Source organism: Loxodonta africana, chromosome 22 (genome assembly GCF_030014295.1).
Source record: "Loxodonta africana isolate mLoxAfr1 chromosome 22, mLoxAfr1.hap2, whole genome shotgun sequence".
Lineage (NCBI taxonomy): Eukaryota > Metazoa > Chordata > Mammalia > Proboscidea > Elephantidae > Loxodonta > Loxodonta africana.
This window is the reverse complement of record NC_087363.1, coordinates 5539628-5553667: the sequence shown is the minus strand read 5'-3', so window position 1 is coordinate 5553667 and position 14040 is coordinate 5539628.

Sequence of the window (14040 nt, the reverse complement as noted above, 5' to 3'; positions counted from 1 at the left end):
TTTGTTTTTCTAAGCAGTTTAAATATTCCCTTTGGAAATCTTGTTAAGCCATTCATTTGCTTCCCAAACTCTTTCTCTTTAAAAAAGAGGAAAAGATAAACTTCAGTAGAGCCTCTGTCTGAATTAATGAGGCTCTACTCAATTAGAAAATACTGACCAGCTGCGTTAGTCTTGTCTTCCTCTGCTGTCACCATAGGCACTTGTCACCAGGCACTGAATCTGCAGTCCACTAGTGATTATTTTCATGACTGTCCCAGATTAGCATTTTGCATTCTGCCAAATAGATTGATGGTGGGGGTGGGGTAAGGGGCGCAGTCTTATAACATGCCTTGCCTGGGAAACAAATTAAAATAATGGAAATTCAAGGTAATTGAGCGATTTCTTCTAACATTTGTTGAATACTTACACTTGCCAGGCTTTCATATATATTGTCTTCTTTAGTTCTCACAGGAGCCCTGGCAGCACAGTGGTTAAGAGCTTGGCTGCCAATCAAAAAGGTCAGCAGTTTTAATCCACCAGCTGCTCCTTGGAAACCCTATGGGGCAGTTCTGCTCTGTCCTATAGGGTCACTGTGAGTTGAATCAACTCAGCAGTAATAGGTTTGGTTTTTTGTTTTAATTCTCACACCCTCCAGACATGGGATATTTCACTCTGCCCATTTTGCAAAGGATAGAACCTCAGTTTCAGACCTGCATATCCAACTGCCTGCTGGCCATCTTGACCTGAATATCCCACCAGCAACACAGCCTAAACTCCACCCGTCATATTCCTTAACTTCTCCTTTCATTGGTGTCATTAGCATCCACCCAGGACTAGAAATCTGGGTTCGTCTTTTTCTCCTTTTTAATTTTATTTTGGCAAAACATGTACACCTACTCCTCACTTATCGACTATCTTGTTATCTAACAATTCTTATTTACGACAATAGTAAAAAATTTACCATCTGACTATTTTGCACGTTAACGACATACATCTGGCAGTAACAGAGGCTGAGGTGTGAAGCAAGAGTTAAGCTGTCTATGATAGTTAAGTTTGTGTGTCAGGTTGGCTGGACCATGATTCTCAGTGGTTTGGCAGCTATATAATGATGTCATTTGGCAGTTTTGTAATGATGTTATTTGGCAGATATGTAATGATTTAATCATCCTCCATTTTGTGATCTGATGTGGTCAGCCTCCATTCTGGCATAATGCCAATTTTTGTGTACCAACCTGGTCTTTGGAACCTAACCATGTAGATAAGTGATGAGTGGATGTATAACACAAAATTTGTCATTTTAACCATGTCCAATTCAGTGGCATTAATATATTCAGAGTGTTGTGCAACTGTCACTACTATTGCCGAAGCTTTTTCATCACTCCAAGCACAAACTCTGTACCCCTTAAGAAATAACTTCTCATTTCCCCTCCCCAGCTGCTGGTAACCTTTGATCTACTTTCCATCTCTATGAATTTCCTTATTCTAGATATTTCACATAAATGGAATTATATGATATTTGTCCTTTTGTGTCTGGTTTATTTTACTCAGCGTAATGTTTCAAGGTTCACCTATGTCGTAGCGGGTATCAGAATTTCATATCTCTTTATGGCTGAGTAATGTTTCATTGTGTATTTGTACCACATTTTGTTTATTCATCTGTTGATGGACCCTTGGGTTGTTTCCACCTTTTGTCTATTTTGAATAATGCTTACTGTGAACACTGGTTACGAGTATATGTTCAAGTTTCTGCTTTCAACTCTTTTGGGAATACATCTAGAAGTAGAATTGCGGGGTCATGTGGTAGTTCTGGCACTGAACAATGATAATTCTATGTTTGACTTTTCAAGGAAAGGCCAGACTGTTTTCCACAGTGGCTGAGCCATTTTACATTCCTACCAGCAATAGATGAGGGTTCCAATTTCTCTACATCCTCACCAACATTTCTTTTTTTTTTTTCCCAATAATAGCCATGCTAATAGACTCATTCTTGATTCTACCTTCTCTCTCACGCACACTTTTTTTATTTTACCTGAGATATCCAGTCAGTTGACTAATTCTAGTGGCTTCACTTCTAAATATTTTTGTCCCCTTGTTACCCTCTGTATTTGTTTCCTGTGACTGCAGTAACAAATAACCACAAACTTAGTGACTTAAAACAGCACAGTTGTGCTGGCATTCTCTTACAGTTCTGGAGTCTAGAAGTCTGAAGTGAGTCTTCTGAGGTTAAAATCAAAGTGTAGGCAGGCACAGCTGATTCCTTCTGGAGGCTCTAGGGGAGAACGCGTTTCCTTGCCTCTTCTAGCTTTTGGAAGTCATCTGCTTTCCTTGGTTCACAACACATCACTCTTTCTCTCTCTGCTTCACGTCTTCTTCTGTAGTCAAATCTCCCTCTGCCTCCCTCTTTAAGGACCCTGTGATTACATTTAGGGTCGACAAGGATAATCCAGGATAATCTTGCTATCTCAAGAACCTTAACTTAATCCTATCTGCAAACTCCAGTTTAGCCATATAAAGTAACATTCACAGGTTCCAGGGATGAGGGTGTGGATATCACTGTAGGTCAGTTTCAGCCTACCTCACCCTCCTAGCCTGATCCCCCTGCCTTTAGTTTAATCTATCCTTCCTCTGTAGGGTCGCTATGAGTCAGAATAGACTCAACGGCAGTGGGTTTGGTTTGGTTTTGGATCCTTCCTCTGTTGTTGTTGTTAGGTGCCGTCAAGTGGGTTCCAACTCATAGCGACCGAATGCACAACAGAATGAAACACTGCCTGGTCCTGCGCCATCCGCACAATTGCTGCTGCGCTTGAGCTCATTGTTGCAACCACTGTGTCAATCCACCCACTGAGGGTCTTCCTCTTTTCTGCTGACCCTGTACTTGGCCAAGCACGATGTCCATCTCCAGGGACTGATCCCTCCTGACAACATGTCCAAGTATGTGAGATGCAATCTAGCCATCCTTGCTTCTAAAGGAACTTTCTGGTTGTACTTCTTCCAAGAAAGATTTGTTCATTCTTTTGGCAGTCCATGGTATATTCAATATTCTTCGCCAACACCAAAATTCAAAAGTGTCAGTTCTTCTTTGGTCTTCCTTATTCATTATCCAGCTTTCACATGCATATGATGCGATTGAAAACACCATGGCTTAGGTCAGGTGTACCTTAGTCTTCAAGGTGACATCTTTGCTTTTCAACACTTTAAAGAGGTCCTTTGCAGCAGATTTGCCCAGTGCAATGCGTCTTTTGATTTCTTGACTGCTGCTTCCATGGCTGTTGATTGTGGATCCAAGTAATATGAAAAATCCTTAACAACCTCAATCTTTTCTCTGTTTGTCATGATGTTGCTCATTGGTCTGGTTGTGAGGATTTTTGTTTTCTTTATGTTGAGGTGCAATCCATACCGAAGGCTGTGGTCTTTGATCTTCATTAGTAAGTGCTTCAAGTCCTTTTCAGTTTCAGCAAGCAAGCTTCTGTCATCTGGATAATGCAGGTTGTTAATGAGTTTTCCTCCAATCCTGATGCCCCGTTCTTCTTCATATAGTTCAGCTTCTCAGATTATTTGCTCAGCATACAGATTGAATAGGTATGGTGAAAGGATACAACCCTGACACACACCTTTCCTGACTTTAAACCAGTCAGCATCCCCTTGTTCTGTCCGGTCAACTGCCTTTTGATCTATGTAAAGGTTCCTCATGAGCACAATTAAATGTTCTGGAATTCCCATTCTTTGCAATGTTATCCGTAATTTGTTATGATCCACACAGTCGAATGCCTTTGCATAGTCAATAAAACACAGGTAAACATCCTTCTGGTATTCTCTGCTTTTAGCCAGGATCCATCTGACATCAGTAATGATATACCTGGTTCCACATCCTCTTCTGAAACCGGCCTGAATTTCTGGCAGTTCCCTGTCGATATACTGCTGTAGCCATTTTGGAATGATCTTCAGCAAAATTTTGCTTGCATGTGATGTTAATGATATTGTTGGATAATTTCCTCATTCGGTTGGATCACCTTTCTTGGGAATATGCATAAATATGGATCTCTTCCAGTCAGTGGGCCAGGAAGCTGTCTTCCATACTTCTTGGCATAGATGAGTGAGCACCTCCAGTGCCGCATCTGTTTGTTGAAACATCTCAATTGATATTCCATCAATTCCTGGAGCCTTGTTTTTCGCCAATGCCTTCAGAGCAGCTTGGACTTCTTCCTTCAGTACCATCGGTTCCTGATCATATGCCACCTCTTGAAATGGTTGAACATTGACTAATTCTTTTTGGTATAATGTCTCTGTATATTTCCTCCATCTTCTTTTGATGCTTCCTGCATCGTTTAATATTTTCCCCATGGAATCCTTCACTATTGCAACTCGAGGCTTGAATTTTTTCTTCAGTTCTTTCAGCTTGAGAAATGCCGAGCGTGTTCTTCCCTTTTGGTTTTCCATATCCAGCTCTTTGCACATGTCGTTATGATACTTTCCTTTGTCTTCTTGAGCCGCCCTTTGAAATTTTCTGTTCAGTTCTTTTACTTCATCAATTCTTCCTTTTGCTTTAGCTGCTCGATGCTCAAATGCAAGTTTCAGAGTCTCCTCTGACATCCATCTTGGTCTTTTCTTTCTTTCCTGTCTTTTCAATGACCTCTTGCTTTCTTCATGAATGAAGTCCTTGATATCATTCCACAACTCGTCTGGTCTTCGGTCACTAACGTTCAATGCATCAAGACTATTCTTGAGATGGTTTCTAAATTCAGGTGGGATGTACTCAAGGTTATATTTTGGCTCCCGTGGACTTGCTCTGATTTTCTTCCTCTAGCTACTAGCAATTTAGAGAAGTGGTTCTCAAAAGCAGGTCCATAAACTGAGCCCCCTAGGAAGGTTGTGAAGAACACAGATGCCTGGAATCTACCCCTGCCAATTCTAATTCAGAAAGTCTAATGGATCTAATTTTACAAATCTACCACCATACTGACTTAAATACATGGTAGAAATAAAACTTTCTTTTTTACCATAGTATAGATCCAAAATTTCTAGGAAACTTAGGGTAGGAGTTTGGTTTGGAGAGTGGACCCCTAGGGGATTTACCTTGAAACTATGTTGGTATAGCAAGTGTGCTGCTTTTACGTTGTGTTTTACAGATCAATGAAAATAATGATAAACTCTAAAGATGTTTTTATTCATGTATTACATTAGGCTTTTTAAAATTGTTTTTAAATAGAAGTAGTTTTATAGGGTTGATAGAGGTTATGGAGGGGGCATTAAAATCTTTGTTTCTCATACCTCAGCTTATTATTATTCTTTTCTCCAGGTCATTCTAGAAGCCTAATGAGGTTTGTGAATCTCTCTATCTGACTGTAAACTTCCTGAGGACAGTGATTGTATCCTGTTCTGTATTTAATCCTTAGTACGTAGGATACTGTCTGGTACATCATTGCTGATGTGGATTGAATTGTGCCCCCCTAAACTTTTTAAACTATGTGTTAACTTGGTTTGGCCATGATTCCCAGTGTTGTATGGTTGTCCTCCATTTGGTGACAGCTCTAGGGGAAGGTTTACTTTCTCTGTCAGCTCTGGGGGAAGGTCCTTATCATTAATTTTCCCCTGGTCTAGGAGCTTCTTAAAAGAGATTGACTCAAGATACAATCTAATCCTGTAGATTGTGTCCTGCTTCATTAACATCATAGAAGTTAGGATTTACAACACATAGGAAAATTACATCAGATCACAAAAATGGAGGACAATAACGCAACACTGGATAATTGTGGCCTAGACAAGTTGACAAACATTTTTGGGGGACACAATTCAATCCATAACAACCACCAAAAAGATTACAACTTGATGAATGCTCGGATGTTGGTTAGCATGTTTCAGCAATAAAATATTTTTTAATTAAGGCATATACATTGTTATTTTAGACAAATGCTATTGCGCACTTACTAGACTACAGTATAGTGTAAACATAAGTTTTATATACACTGGGAAACCAAAAAATTTGTGTGACTTGCTTTATTGTGATTTTCATTTTATTGTGGTGGTCTGGAGCTGAACTCTCAATATCTCCTAGGTATGCCTGTATAAGTTAATCCCATTCCCACCTTCAGCCCTAGGCAACCATTCTTGAATTTCATATAAATGGAATCATACAACATATGGAATTTTATGTCTGGATTCTTTCACTTAGCATAATGTTTTTGAGGTTCGTCCGTGTTGTAGCATACGTAAGTACTTCATTCCTTTTTATGATTGAATAATATTCCCTTGTGTGGATATACCAAGCTTTTTTTTCACCTGTTCATCTGTTGATGGATACTTGGGTTGCTTCCAATTTCTGGCTATTGTGAATAATGGTTTAATGAACATTCTTGTCAACTTTGTGTGGACATGTTTTCATTTCTCTTGGGTAGATATCTAGTAACAGAATTGCTTGGTTTTATGGTAAGTTTGTTTACTTTTGTTTATGTTTAACTTTTTAAGAAACTTAGGTCTGATATTTAAGCCCAGCTCTGAAGGCAGAGAGAGGAAAAAGCCAAGGAAATGAGAAGGTAAGTGTAGGCAGTGTGACAAACACTATTCCTTCATTGCATATGTGACACCTATTAATAACCATTGTTATGAATCATTGTTTTCTATTATGCAGAAAAGTGTTATCAAGCAAAATCTGTCAATTTCTTGAAGGTGATAAATGTGCCTGTATCACAACAAGCGTGATTTTTTCTAGCCTGAATTGAATTATTCTATGAGAAATCGCTTTTAAAAAACCTAAAACATTACTAGCTGAGAAAAAAACTCTGGTCCTGACAATCTGGTATGAAAGAAGTATATGTCCAAAGAGTCCACAGTGACTCCTTATTTTCGGTCATTTTCTGTGTCAGCAAGTTAATCACCTCACACGCATAGCAGTAATATTTGCAGAGTTTGAACGCAACAGCTCTGTTTGCAAGGCTCCCCAGAAGACAAATGGTGTGCAGCAAAGCGCAGGCTCTCTCCAATATGCCTTCTTCCTTTTTGTCAGACTTAGTCAAGACGTGTGTGTGTGTTTTCCCCCTCTGTGCTTTTCAGAACAAGTATTCACGATTCCAGCAGTTCAGCCGAACAGCTGAGCACAACACATTGGTTAATTCAAGGTGACCTACAGATTTCAACTTTTTTCGCAAAGGCAGCTGCAGTACAACCACGAGGCAATTACAACGTTACAAACCGTAGGCATGAAGTTAGGGAGGTGATTTCTAAAAGGCCCAGAGAGGGATTTTACTTCTTAGTCTTACGACCAGAAGTTCATGGCACATTAAGTTTTCCATTTGAAAGCTAGGTAAATCCCTTGCCATAACTTCTAATTTTTTAAAAGTGATTGGAAAGAGAAAATGTCAGTATTGCTCTTTATGAGAAGCATTCTTCAAGTACAGTGAAAGACCTCCAGCTTTGTGCCTGAACTTTAAAATAGAGTGTTGTTGTGTGCTGTCAAATCTATCTGGACTCATAGGGATCCCCCACGTGACAGCAGAACTGCTCCACAGGGTTTTCTAGCTGTCATTTATCTTTAGGAGCAGATCTCCAGGTTTTCTCTTGCCGAGCCACTGGCCACCCAAACAGCCTACCTTTCTGTTAGCAGCCGAGTGCTTAACTGTTGTGTCACCAGGGCTCCTTAAGATAGAGTAGAAGATAGGAATTGGTGGTATATCTGGCTAGAGGTCAGTAGTGGCCATCTATTTATATTATCTACTAAAAATGTTGCCCTTTCCTTTTGGAAATGGCCCTTGATTTTCCTTTGTGATATAATGCCATTCTGAAATTCATGTGGTTTGGTTTGTCTGGCCCCATTACACTCCAGGGGTAGCCACGTGATATACACCTACGCAATTGGAGCAACACACATCCCTGGTCACAGGATTGGTCCAGAAATGGGCGTGTGGCCCCAGCTGGGGTAAAGAGCAGCCTAGGGCTTTGCTGAAACAATCAGGAGAAAGGTGCCTCTTTCCTGTGGGTAGAATTTAAGCCTAGAGCTGCTGATGAATATCTTCTCTAGCTGCAAGGGGGAATCCTGTCTATAAGAGGAGAGAATGAAGCCAAACGTAGAGGATAGTAGAACCCAGAGATAAAGACAGGTCACCATGGCGTTATCTCAGCACCTGGATCCGGTTGTGCTGAAACCTAACTCTTTTGTTATTTGAAGCGATAATTTTGTGTGTGTGTGTGTGTATACTGTTATATGCAACCAAAGAAATTCTGACTGATTCAGGGCCCGCACAAAGCTATGTTTACTGCTGGAGGAAAATGGGCTTTCTCCCTGCCTCCAACCCCCAATTCTATAATCATAGGAATTCCAAAAAGTCTCCGCACAAGAAGATGGTTTCAGCATGTTTTTGCTTTATCTGTATACAGATGCCATACATAAAATCTCAGCATGTTAAAAGCTGGGAGGATCCCAGAAGGGTTGAGACCTAGGAAAGCAAAATGGCTGTCCAGAGCCATGTTGTGGTACAATGGAAGTGATGTGGTGGTGTTGCAGTCATCCACACTTTTTCACTATCTCTTAGTGAAATGGGTTTCCACAGTTAAGATCCTGCACACAAATGGGTTGTGAAATCAATTCAGTGGGTAGTGACCAGAAAAAAAGTGTAATAGAGTCAATAGCATCAGATACATATAATAAGGGTATTATTTTGTGAAGTTTTAATTCAGCCATATGTAAAAATAATTAAGTATATTATACACATAAATATATATAATTTATAATATATATTTTATATATAACTGAAATAAAATGCAAAATAATATAATATATAAATATATATATAATATACAAAAGTAAATATATATCGACATACACATAGATAACAACGTTGTGAGCTTGAAACATGTATGTATGTATTCAAGGTCAAAGTTAAAAACCTCTGTACAACATGCTTATATTTCTTTTACAGGCCTTTTTTATCTGAAAGGGTGTATTTTTTTTATACCGGCAAAGGGTCGCCTGGCTCCCACTCACAGTAGGCCATCCTGAAGGGAGTAGATTCTAACAAAGGTTCTGTGCCTGAGTTATGAACATAGTTCCCTGTTTGCCTTCCACATCACTGAGCTACCAGTAAGGAACACGTTCTTTTGGAACACTTCAGGGATTCTTCGGGGGAAGAAAAGTGCTACATAAAATCAAGTCCAGTCTGTTTATGGATGTAATTCCCTATGCCCAGAGATCAGGATGTGCGTTACGGTCTGAACAACACTGCATCTGATCCTTATTAGCAGCGCGTGATTTCCCCCGGATCTGTTTCTCTGCCCTTGCTGAATTACTGTGCACATGGCTGGCTTCCGCAGATTGCTTGGCCCCAGACATCCGCAATCGAGTCTGCTGCTCCGTTATAACCCCCTCTGCAATCTGAGTGGACCTATGTCAGGAGTCTTTTAGACATAAAAACTCTCCCTAATGATTAAAGAAATTCCCTGAGCTAAATGCTGCTGACGTGAGAGAGTTTATTACCAAACATTATGGGCAAGGGGTAGATTGGTTTCTTAGCCAAATGCTTATTACTGAAACATATACAGCAAGGAAGGCCGTCTCAATCTTTTTTAGTACTAGAAAAGCGTTGCAGATATTTTTAACCCAATAAATCTTATATAGTCCTTACTATGGAAACATGGAAACACTGGTGGCGTAGTAGTTAAGTGCTACGGCTGCTAACCTAAAGGTCGGCCGTTCAAATCCGCCAGGCGCTCCCTGGAAACTCTATAGGGCAGTTCTACTCTGTCCCATAGGGTCGCTTTACCTTAGGGGGATGAAAAAGTGCAATTTTACCAGCTTCCTGGAAGAAGGAGAACCAGACAGATTTGGTGAACAGCAAAAATGACTACTACTACAACCCTTCTGTGAAGAATATGATTTTATTATTCCTGTTTTACAGATGAGAAAATAGAAACAGGGAGTTTAGATAGCTTGCCCTAGGTCACAAAACTAGTAAATGAAGAAGGATTGCCAGATTTAGCAAGTAAAAATATAGGATACCAAATTAAATTTGAATTTCAGATAAACAACTAATTTTTTTAGTATACATACGTGCCATGCAATATTTGGGACATATTTATGCTAAAAAATTATCTGTTGTTTATCTGAACTTCACATTTAACTAATAATCCTGTATTTTATCTGGCAATCCTAAAATGGAGCAGTCAGGATTTGAACACAAGTAGTCTTTCTCCCCACCACCTGTCTTTTTTTTTTTTTTATTGTACTTTAAGTGAAAGTTTATAAATCAAGTCAGCCTCTCATACAAAAATTTATGTACACCTTGCTATATACTCCCATGGGGCAGTTCTACTTTGTCCTGTAGGGTCGCTACGAGCCGGAATCAATTCGATGGCACTGGGTTTGGTTTTTGGTTTATATACTCCCAAATGCTCTTCTCCCCGTGAGACAGCCCACTCCTTCCCTCCACTCTCTCTTTTTGTGTCCATTCCACTAGCTTCTAAACCCCTCCGCCCTCTCATCCCCCCTCCAGACAGGAGATGCCAACATAGTCTCAAGTGTCTACTTGATCCAAGAAGCTCATTCCTCATCAGCGTCATTTTCTATCCCATTGTCCAGTCCAGTCCCTGTCTGAAGAGTTGGCTTTTGGAATGGTTCTTCTCCTGGGCTAACAGAAGGTCTGGGGGCCATAACCACCGGGGTCCTTCTAGTCTCAGTCAGACCATTAAGTCTGGTCTTTTTATGAGAATTTGGGGTCTGCATCCCACTGCTCTCCTGCTCCCTCAGGGGTTCTCTGTTGTGTTCCCTGTCAGGGCAGTCATCGGTTGTAGCCGGGTACCATCTATTTCTTCTGGTCTCAGGCTGATGTAGTCTCTGGTTTATGTGGCCCTTTGCTCTAGCTGGGTTGAGACCAATTGATGCATCTTAGATGGCCACTTCCTAGCGTTTAAGACCACAGACGCCGCTCTCCAAAGTGGGATGCAGAATGTTTTCTTAATAGATTTTGTTATGCCAATTGACCTAGATGTCACCTGAAACCATGGTCCCCAAACCCCCACCCCTGCTTCACTGGCCTTCGAAGCATTCAGTTTACTCAGGAAACTTCTTTGCTTTTGGTTTGGTCCAGTTGTGCAGACCTCGTCTGTATTGTGTGTTGTTTTCCTGTCATCTAAAGTAGTTCTTTTCTACTATATAATTAGTGAATACCCTTCTCCCTCCCCACTTTCGTAAACATCAAAAATATTTTCTTCTCTGTTTAAACAATTTCTCGAGTTCTTATAATAGTGGCCTTATACAATATTTCTCCTTTTGCAACTGCCTAATTTAACTCAGCATAATGCTTTCCAGATTCCTCCATGTTATGAAATGTTTCACAGATTCATCACTGTTCTTTATCGATGTGTAGTATTCCCTTGTGTGAATATACCATAATTTATTTATCCATTCATCTGTTGATGGTCACCTTGGTTGCTTCCATCTTTTTGCTTTTGTAAACAGTGCTGCAGTGAACATGGGTGTGCATATATCAGTTTGCGGAAAGGCTCTTATTTCTCTAGGGTATATTCCAAGGAAGGGGATTGCTGGATCCTATGGTAGTTCTATTTCTAGCTTTTTAAGGAAGCGCCAAATTGATTTCCAAAGTGGTTGTACTGTTTTACATTCCCACCAGCAGCGTGTAAGTGTTTCAGTCTCTCCACAACCTCCCCAACATTAATTAGTTTGTGTTTTTTGGATTAATGCCAGCCTTTTTGGAGTGAGATGAAATCTCATTGTAGTTTTGATTTCCGTTTCTCTAATGGCTAATGATTGTGAGCGTTTCCTCATGTATCTGTTAGCTACCTGAATGTCTTCTTTAGTGAAGTATCTGTTTACATCTTTTGCCCATTTTTTAATTGGGTTATTTGACTTTTTGCAGTTGAGTTTTTGCAGTATCCTGTAGATTTTAGAGATCAGATGCTGATCAGAAGTGTCATAGCTAAAAACGTTTTCCCAGTCTGTAGGTAGTCTTTTTACTCTTTTGGTGAAGTCTTAGGATGAGCATAGGTGTTTGATTTTTAGGAGCTGCCAGTTATCTAGTTTTTCTTCTGCATTGTTAGTAATGTTTTGTATACTGTTTTTTTTTTATTAGGGCTCCAAACATTGTCCCTATTTTTTCTTCCATGATCTTTATCGTTTTAGATTTTATATTTAGGTCTTTGATCCATTTTGAGTTAGTTTTTGTGCATGGAGTGAGGTATGGGTCTTGTTTCATTTTTTTGCAGATGGATATCCAGTTATGCCAGCACCATTTGTTAAAAAGACTGTCTTTTCGCCATTTAACTGTTTTGGGGCCTTTGTCAAATATCAACTGCTCATGCATGGATGGATTTATGTCTGGATTCTCAATTCTGTTCCATTGGTCCATGTATCTGTTGTTGTACCAGTACCAGGCTGTTTTGACTACTGTGGTTGCAAATAGGTTCTAAAATCAGGTAAAGTAAGGCCTCCCACTTTGTTCTTCTTTTTCAGTAATGCCTTATTTATCCGGGGCCTCTTTCCCTTCCATATGAAGTTGGTGATTTGTTTCTCCATCTCATTAAAGAATGCCCTTGGGATTTGGATCGGAATTGCATTAAATGTATAGATCGCTTTTGGTAGAATAGACATTTTTATAATGTTAAGTCTTCCTATCCATGAGCAAGGTATGTTCTTCCACTTATGTAAGTCTCTTTTGGTTTCTTGCAGAAGTGTACTGTAGTTTTCTTTGTATATGTCTTCACATCTCTGGTAAGATTTATTCCTAAGTATTTTATCTTCTTGGGGGCTACTGTAAATGGCATTGATTTGGTGATTTCCTCTTCAATGTTCTTTTTGTTGGTGTAGAGGAATCCAACTGATTGTTGTGTGTTTAGAGGAATCCAACTGATTTTTGTATGTTTATCTTGTATCCCGATACTCTGTTCAACTCTTCTATTAGTTTCAGTAGTTTTCCAGAGGATTCCTTAGGGTTTTCTGTGTATAAGATCATGTTATCTGCAAATAGAGATACTTTTACTTCTTCCATGCCAATCTGGATGCCCTTTATTTCTTTATCTAGCCTAATTGCTCTGGCTAGGACTTCCAGCACTATGTTGAAAAAGAGTGGTGATAAAGGGCATCCTTGTCTGGTTCCCGATCTCAATGGGAATGTTTTCAGGCTCTCTCCATTTAGGGTGATGTTGGCTGTTGGCTTTGTATAAATGCCCTTTCTTATGTTGAGAAATTTTCCTTCTATTCCTATTTTACTGAGAGTTTTTATCATGAATGAGTGTTGAACTTTGTCAAATGCCTTTTCTGCATCAATTGATAAAATCATGTGATTCTTGTCTTTCGTTTTCTTTGTATGATGGATTACATTAATTGTTTTTCTAATGTTGAACCATCCCTGCATACCTCGTATGAATCCCACTTGGTCATGGTGAATTATTTTTTTGATATGTTGTTGAATTCTATTGGATAGAATTTTGTTGAGGATTTTTGCGTCTAAGTTCATGAGGGATATAGGTCTATAATTTTCTTGTGGTGCCTTTACCTGGTTTTGGAATCAGGGATATGGTGGCTTCATAGAATGAGTTTGGTAGTATTCCATCCTTTTCTGTGCTCTGAAATATCTTTAGTAGTAGTGGTGTTAACTCTTCTCTGAAAGTTTGGTAGAACTCTGCAGCGAAGCCTTCAGGACCAGGGCTTTTTTTTGCTGGAATTTTTTGATTACCTTTTCAATCTCTTCTTTGTTATGGGTCTATTTACTTGTTCTACCTTTCTGTTAGTTTAGGTAGGTAGTGTTTTTCTAGGGATTCATCCATTTCTTCTAGGTTTTCAAATTTGTTTGAGTATAGTTTTTCATAGTAATCTGATATGATTCTTTTAATTTCGGTTGGGCCTGTTGTAATATTGCCCCTCTCATTTCTTATTCAGGTTATTTGCTTCCTGTCCTGTTTTTCTTTTGTCAGTTAGGCCAATGGTTTATCAATTTTGTTGATTTTTTCAAAAAACCAGCTTTTGGTCTTGTTAATTCTTTCAATTGTTTTTCTGTTTTCTATTTCATTTAGTTCAGCTCTAATTTTTATTATTTGTTTTCTTCTGGTGCCAGTGGGTTT